The sequence below is a fragment of the Vigna umbellata genome, chromosome 9 (assembly GCF_029865625.1).
Source record: "Vigna umbellata cultivar VRB3 chromosome 9, Vumbellata_1.0, whole genome shotgun sequence".
In the NCBI taxonomy this organism is placed as follows: domain Eukaryota; kingdom Viridiplantae; phylum Streptophyta; class Magnoliopsida; order Fabales; family Fabaceae; genus Vigna; species Vigna umbellata.
The window spans coordinates 42034873-42043300 of NC_142173.1; the positions used below are offsets into that span (position 1 = coordinate 42034873).

The window sequence follows — 8428 nt, forward strand, 5'->3', positions numbered from 1 at the left end:
GAGTCAGTTTCATTTCTATATAAAATTTCCCTGCTTCAGTATTTGGTTCAAATGTATTATTGTTACATTTCGATTTCACAACCTTACCTAAAAACTGTTGGAAAACTATTTGTCTGAAGGAAGCATCAATGTGTGGGTTCCTTCGGTTTCTTTACCAAAGTGATTTGATATTGATTTTAAATCGTCTTCATAACATCAATACATTATTTCTAATTTGATTTGATTTTGTGATGCACCATTAAGGTCTGCTGCGTGTGAAAACTGATTGCTTTCTTTACTACTCCTGGAAAGAAGGTTGTGTAATTCTCGCTCTCTGTATGAATGCATTCCATGATTGATTTGCCATTAAAATTAAGTAGACGTAGATTTGATGTGTTTATAAAATCTAACTGGTCTCGTTTTTTGCCTTTTAACAGTTTGACACAAATGACACTGGTTCCATTGTCTTGTGGATGGAGGTGGTGTCTTGACTGCTCTGTGGCTAACAACCGCCGTTGTGGGTGCAATTGATTCTATCCCATTGGTGTGTATCATTTGATGTTCATGTGAACTTTTTCACAAACCCAAAGCCAACTTTTTCAAATACTGATGTTTGTTGTTCATTATTGTTGCACAGTTTCCTAAGTTGCTGGAAGTTGTTGGGCTTGCATACACAGTATGGTTTACTTCCCGTTATCTGCTTTTCAAGGTACTAATTTCACTATGTTTGATTGATATGTGCATCTTGGTTGTGCCCAGATTAATTAAATTTGTTAACATGCAGCAAAGTAGAGATGAACTGGCTACTAAAATAGAGGAGGTAAAGGAGCAAATTTTGGTTCAGAAGATAATTGATTCTCCCAAACGGATGTAACATTTGTGTTGCCACTTCATGATTGTACAGTAACAGTTACTTTTGGTTTGGTTTAGTCTGCCCCGCACTGAGCCATTACTCTATATGCAGCATACAGTTAGTGTTGGTTGAGAATTAAAAATATAGCCAGCAAGGTATTTTTGCCTGTTTGTGTGTTTTCGATTTTTCTTTTGGTTATGTAAGGTCTAGGTTTTCACTCTTTATAGATTTCTAAAATAAACTGGATATCTAACGATAACGTAGTGTTGGGTTTAGGGTTTGAAAAGCTTCCTTTGGTTACAATTTAGGAAGTACATTTGGAGAAGAACGGAGGTGATTTGAACATCTTTATTTGAAATAGTATTTTTTTTAAACCGAAAATGGATTTACTTAGTGAATAGAGAACTATATTTTTTTAGTGAAATTCTTGTCATCTGAGCTAGCTAAATACAGTCCTTTATATAATCCTTTTCACCTCGGCTAGATGACTGAATTAAATCTCTCTTCAAATCTTGTTTTATAGACGAATCATACACCCCCATATAGGGATGAGGGGACCAAGTATAACAATGAAAGATGAAAATGATCGTTGATGTTTTTGTAATACATTATAATTATAATTGCCATTTTATAGGTTTGTTGAAAATTAATATAGGTTATTTTGAGGGAATAATTAATATAGCTGATCATCTTCAAAAATGCTCTTCTGAAGGATGCAATTTTCCTTTAATCACTAAAAAATTTGCAAAAACTAACAAAACTTAGTTGATAAAATTTAAAAAGTATTTTAAATGTTTGTTTAATTATATTTTTTCAATTCTAATGAAATCTCTATTTTTATACATTAATAAAAATTATAATATATCACTTTTATCAAGACTATACAAAGAATAAAAATTAGATTAATAATAACTAAAATTTAATAAAGATTTTTTATCTTTAGAATTTTAATATAAGCTGGATGTGATAAAAAATTTCATGACACGTTAAATTATTATAGTAAATAAAATTTATTTATGCAATTATAATAATATAATTTGAGTTAGAAAATAAAAATAATTATATAAAAAAGTATTAAAATAGTATTTTATATAATAAAAATAAACAACACATAAAAATATTAAAAAAATTTATCTAATACATGTACACTTTGATAAATTGAACAAGTTTACATGTAATTAATGGTATGATAAAGTAAAAAATATTTCAGAGATCTAATAATTCTTTTAAATATTAACCTAGTCAAAGGATAGATAACAAGTTTCAACTAAATATTAAAATAAAAGAAAAAAAAATTAAAAGTTAAATATGATTTTGATTCCTTAATTTCATTAAAAAATGAAATTAATCTTTTTTATAAAATTTTAATCTAATTTAACCTCTTAACTATATAAATATATAAATTTAGTTTTTTAATAATTTTGTTAAGTTTATATAAGTTTAATAAAATGGGTTAAAGAACTAAATTTACATATTTTTAAAAATAAGATACTAAGTTAGGTTAAAATTTCAAGTTGAGACTAATTTTAATTTGGGTTAAATATGTTTTTAGTCCCTAAACTATTGGTCGTTTCTGGTTTTCGTTCATCTTTCAAAATAAGGTACAATTTGGTCCTCATCCTTTTCGAAACTTGGTTTAGTTCTCGAAAACTAACACCGTTAAAAATTTGGTAGTTTTCGAGATTAGTTTTCGAGGACGAAAACTAGAAACGGCCAATAGTTTAGGAACTAAGAACATATTAACCCTTTTAATTTTCATAGTTATTGAAGAAAAACTCATTTAATCCAAAAATTAGTTTATATTATGAATTAGTCTCTAAATTAATTATTAGTATCAGTTACCAAGAGTTTAGCTACTAGAAAAGATAGTTTCCAATCATATTTTTTTATCAAAAACATTAGTCATTATTTAAGAATTTTATTATAGTGCTCTGTATTAACTTTATGTTGTTAAGGACTTTTAAGATAGCATATTTCTTAGCTTTTCATTTTAGAACCTTATTATTTGTTTTTAAGAATGAAATTTGTTAAAGATGGATTAACTTGATACCAATTTATATATCAAATGTATTAATAAAAGCATATGATTATGCTAAAATATAACTAATTATTTATAAATTGTAAAAATATCCATTTGTAAATAATTAATTATTTAATAAATTATTAGTTATAAAATTATTAGTTATAAATAATAAATTATTTAATTAATTTTATAATTAATATTTGATTCTTGCTCTAATGTTGAGATTTGACATGACTTTAACATTATAGGAATTTTCACATATACTTTCTATTGGAGTGATGAATAAGAAGCATGCTTATAACAAAACACTTTGAACGAATAACGGTTAAAAGTGACTTATCACCTCTGCATATCGAAATATTATGGTGTTCATGGTGGTATCAAGTGATCACTTTTAAACTCATATGTGACCACAAGAAACATAACAACCAATATTGTTCTAGAAGAAGCTTCCAATGACCAAATGGATCATAGGGATGAAATGCATTCAAACGTAATACATTCAACAACAAATTATGTTATGTGCAAAAGCCACCGAACAACCTATTATCATTATTTTTTTAGAAGGGCATTTTTTATTTGATAACGAAATGTGAAAAATTGAGTTACGGAGGAATCATAAGAAGAAAGATAACTAAGATAAGAAAAAAAAAGAATCTAAGACATCAAAAAGGTTTTAGGATGTCCTAAATAGAAACATGATTAAGGAGTTTGAAGAGAATCACGAGAAGAAAGATAACTAAGATAAGAAAGAAAAAAAAGAATCCAAGACATTAAAAAGGTTTTAGGATTTCCTAAATAGAAACATGATTAAGGAGTTTGAAGAGAAGTTTCGCCAAGTGAAGGGTTAAAAAGGACTTTAAGAACTCTTTGTAATAATATAGACTAAAATAAACTTACCTTTTACTCAATTTAACTTAACTTGGGAATGAGTTACCAATTTGGAGATGAGAATAAGCTTAAAGAAAACTCTTTATAATAAGATTGGAATAAAATTACCTTGCGCTCTTTAGCATGGGAACGAGGAGCCTAGAGATATGAAAATGAGTTAAGTACTTAGATATAGGTCAAACACAACGTCACTCTTGTTTGTACTTAAAAGTTTACCCATTATCACTTATATAAGGAGTTAAGTATGTTTTCATAACAAAACTTAACCTAATTAAAAACAAAAAATGATTCGGTGAAAAAAAGTTGTCTTTTTTTTCATACGTTTTGTAACATCCCAAAAATACAGTAATAACCATATAATAGAATTAATTACATTTCATAATCAAACAGTGCAGTCTTACACTAATACCAACGTTCAAAAACCGAACGGCGTTAAGTACAGAGTTAATTTACAATATTACAGAAATAAGAAAGAGTCAGGATCGAACGGTTTTACAAAACCAATTACCGAACGATCGCTTACAAACAACTAACACCTAATACTACCGAACGACCTAAGGTTCGGCCTTAACTTCAACGTCCACCAGATTCTCCTCTTCAATCACATCTTCCAAAAATGCTTCTCCTTCTGCTCACATCCACACGGATGATCATTGCAATGACAAGACGGTCGTACAAGGACGAGACAACACAAGGAAAATACAGGGTAAGCTTATATAATTTAATTCATACATCAACATAAAAATTAAACATTTCAACAACACAAGAATAGTTCAACACATATAACTATACGAAAGCTATCACTAGACGGACCGTCCGGACTGTATGAATCTGTGTAGCTACAGGCGTTCTTGCACCCGGGTGATGTAGTAACTGGGATACACTCAACAGCTGCCACCCGAGGTTAGCCCTATCCAAAGTACCCCTAAGGACTAGGACCTCCTGCCGTTCCCACACATGACCTACCCTCCTCTACGTGAGGACGAGTACTCATGGAACATCAGGATGAACTGCCAGCATTAGCATGCCTACAGTCATACTTTACCAATTTCAAATATTCAATACATGAGTCGTTCCTCCCCGGAACGCTCGTTCAACTTCACATAATTTTATTCATACTCAATCTTGTTTTCATCTTTCACTATCACTTTACTCAATTTTCTCTTTCATTTCCAATACGCTTAAATTCATCATTTGCTCTAAGAGTATAAAATACCGACCGTTCAAACCCCTTTAGAACAAGGACGAACGATAAGAATGACAATTTTCCCATTCAGAACAGAATAAGACTAAGAGAGTTACTTTTGGATTTAAGAAATGAACTGAGTAAACTAGTGAAATATGTGACGAACGGTATTTACCACGTGAGTCAGTTGAATGAACTAACTCTCTTGAGTTCAAACCAATACTTAAGGAATAGGTCAAATATGGAGGCCTTAGGCCGGATCCAATAAAAGAAGACTAATCAAGAGGTTAAGAAATTATATTTAGAATAGTTCACATACGGAAATCCAATGCCAGTAAATGACCGAACATGGTAAAGGAAAATATTACTGAAGTTGGACGAACGCTATTTCAACAAGCTTGATAATTAAAGACAAGTATGAGCGTTCGGTATAAGACCGAGCACTACTCATTAGGAGCGCTAGGTATAAGACCAAACACTAATTAGTACGGACGCTAGGTGTAAGACCGAGCGCCACTTATTACGAGCGCTAGGTATAAGACCGAGCACTACTAGTCTTAAAGTATGAGGGTATATATATGTATTACTTTATTTCGGATATCCGGGTACAACTATGCTTGGACGAATGCTCAAACATAGTGTTCCACATGAGGACGCTCGTCCTCGATTAGAATTCTCTCCAAATGAAAGAATTCCAGTTTTAAACAGTTTACTAGAAAATCCGAACGGTAGAGGACCGTTCGATGACGAACGTAAATTATCATTATAAGATTGAGCACTACTAGTCTTAAAGTATGAGGGTATATATATGTATTACTTTATTTCGGATATCCGGGTACAACTATGCTTAGACGAACGCTCAAACATAGTGTTCCACATGAGGACGCTCGTCCTCGATTAGAATTCTCTCCAAATGAAAGAATTCCAGTTTTAAACAGTTTACTAGAAAATCCGAACGGTAGAGGACCGTTCGATGACGAACGTAAATTATCATAGTGGACATTTCATATTCAAATTTTCATTTATCTCAAATTCAAATTTCAACACATCGGTTCATAACCTTATAACTTCACTCCAATATCAATTTACATACTTTATAGAATCCATATTTATTATTCATACTCCAAAACGATTACTCATATTCACATTCATACATATCAACCAACATGCACCATATTCACTCAGTCAAACAACGAACGTTCATACAAAACAACTACATACAGATTAAATTAAATAAGCTTCCCTTACCTGGATCAGTGAGTGAAACGTCCTAAACATAAGATTTTGGGTTCGTCCGCCTACAGCTTTCTACCCTCAAAGATCACTTAACTCTTCCAACTAAATTTAACCAAAACAAAATCAAGAATAACTTAGACTATACCTCCTTCATGCAACCAGAATTTGGCTTTGCATGTAACAAAAGAACGCACGACGAAGAAGAGAAACTTACCAGCTCAAACTTGAAACTTGTTCGGTTTAAGAGGAAGCTTGGGACGTCGGGAATACTCCTGCGGTCTCTGAATGATGAACGGAGAAGAGAAGGATGAGTTACAGTAGAGAGAAGGGAAACTTCTAGAGAGAAGGAGGAGGAAATGGAAAAATCAGAATTTGGAAAGGAGAAGGTGCATGCAGAGGAGAGTGGGCTGGGTTTTCAGAAAATCATTTTTGTCTGCCCCACGTCCAAACAGATGTGCGCTCTCCTGTAGACACCTGTCCTCCACTACTGTCTTCCATTCTTGACACCTGGCGTTAGTTTACAGAGTTTTGGGTGCGTTTTAATGATTCTAAGTAGGGGTTTTTTTTTGGGTGCATTAAATGAGATTAAACAGGTGGGATTTGGGTTAAATTTCCAAGGTCTGACACGTTTCCTTTTCTTTGCAACAAAGTGATAGAGGGATAGTATTAGATGTAGTTAAAACAGAGGAGATGGGATGATTTTAATATTTGATATGGCTAGCATTGCTCTTGGAGGAGACACACCAATGGATGGTGATGGCTGTGAATTAATTTCGTTTACTTGTAATCAGCTCTATGCTAGATTTTCAGAATTCACAACAAGCTTCATTTTTAGACATACACCACTCTAACAAATATTCTGATATATATGTAATGCTGAACAAAATTAACTGAACAAAATTAAACTATCAATTAATTATATTATATTATACAAAAAGTATTGAACTACTTGGATTAAAAATTGAATTGTATCATTTTATAATTCAGTTTTAAAAATTGAATCTCTAGTAATTTAGTTAACTACTAGTTAAGTTAAAACTATTTCAATTTATACTTTTTACTTGTTTAAGAGTTTCTAAAGTTGCAGTTGACTTTGATTATTGTTGACTTGGTCGAATTCAGTAGATTTTCTATCGACTCAGCCAACTTTTGCTAAAACCAACCCAGTTTTGACTATGGTAGTCCAACACATTTTCGACCGAATTCGACCAAACATCAGTTGAGACTGACACTATCAAGTTTCGACCATGATCGATGCAGTCGAACTTGACCGACTTTTTTCTGGGTCAACTCATCCAAATTTTTGTCAAAATTGACTAGACTAAGTTTTGACCGAGGTTGTCCCAATTGATTTTCGACTAATTTTTACCTAGGGTTGACTTGTCTAAATTTAGTTGAATTTCAGTCAGAATGACTCATTCGAGTTTCGAAGGAATTTCGGTCTGGGCTCGTTTCAACCTTTGACCCGACTCGATCCATCTCAAACTTTGGCTTAGGTCAACCCGTCTTGACATGCAGTCCTACCCAACCTGTTTAGACATTAGATCTAGCGTGACTCGACTCAACATTTAATTCGACCTAACCTGTCTTAACCTTTGGTCTGACTCGTCATGAATTTGGGTCAAGTCAGCCTGTCTCGACCTTCGATCTGGTCCAACTCGTCTAGACCTTTGGTCTATTCCAGACTATCTCAGAGTTGTGTTGTGTGTCAAAGTAGAAATTAAAGTTCAGTATAAGTATACTGTAGCTTAGTATAACAAAAAAAATAGTTCAATTCAATTCATCTAAACTATAATTTTCAATTTAGTTTAGTTCAAACTAAGTAATTTTTTGTTCATTATATTATTTAATAGTTCGTAAAATTCATTTTACCCACTTGTAGCTATGTTTCTTATATAATGACTTGATGTACACTGTATTCTATTATACTTTCAACATTTTTCGTTATTTAGTAAATCGCATAAGAATCATAATTCCATCCTCTCCATTGATCCAGTTTACGTGCTCACTGCTCAACGATGTGATGTCCTCTTATTTTATTACTTCATGGTTCGGTCAAAGGTGGAGTGGTGCATATTTGGAGAGGCATAACCATTGAACAATTTCTCCTTTTGTGCTGTGGAATATAATCTGATGTTGGCTTCATTCTCTTTACTTGTGTTTTAGCAGAGTGGTTAAATTTGAGGGAAATATTAGTCCATGCACAGGAATATATTCCTAATTGGCTGTAAAATGCTTCATCTCCCTCAGTCCTAGCAAA

General features: G+C 32.2%; 1 long non-coding RNA gene across 1 annotated transcript; it reads left to right on the forward strand.

Annotated features, from left to right (window-relative positions):
* Window positions 1–71: 71 nt before the first annotated feature.
* LOC148193591 (uncharacterized) lies at window positions 72–831 on the forward strand. Its single transcript, XR_015782351.1, has 3 exons — window positions 72–523; window positions 617–688; window positions 764–831. It is a non-coding gene; the product is annotated as an uncharacterized LOC148193591 (long non-coding RNA).
* Window positions 832–8428: the final 7597 nt, after the last annotated feature.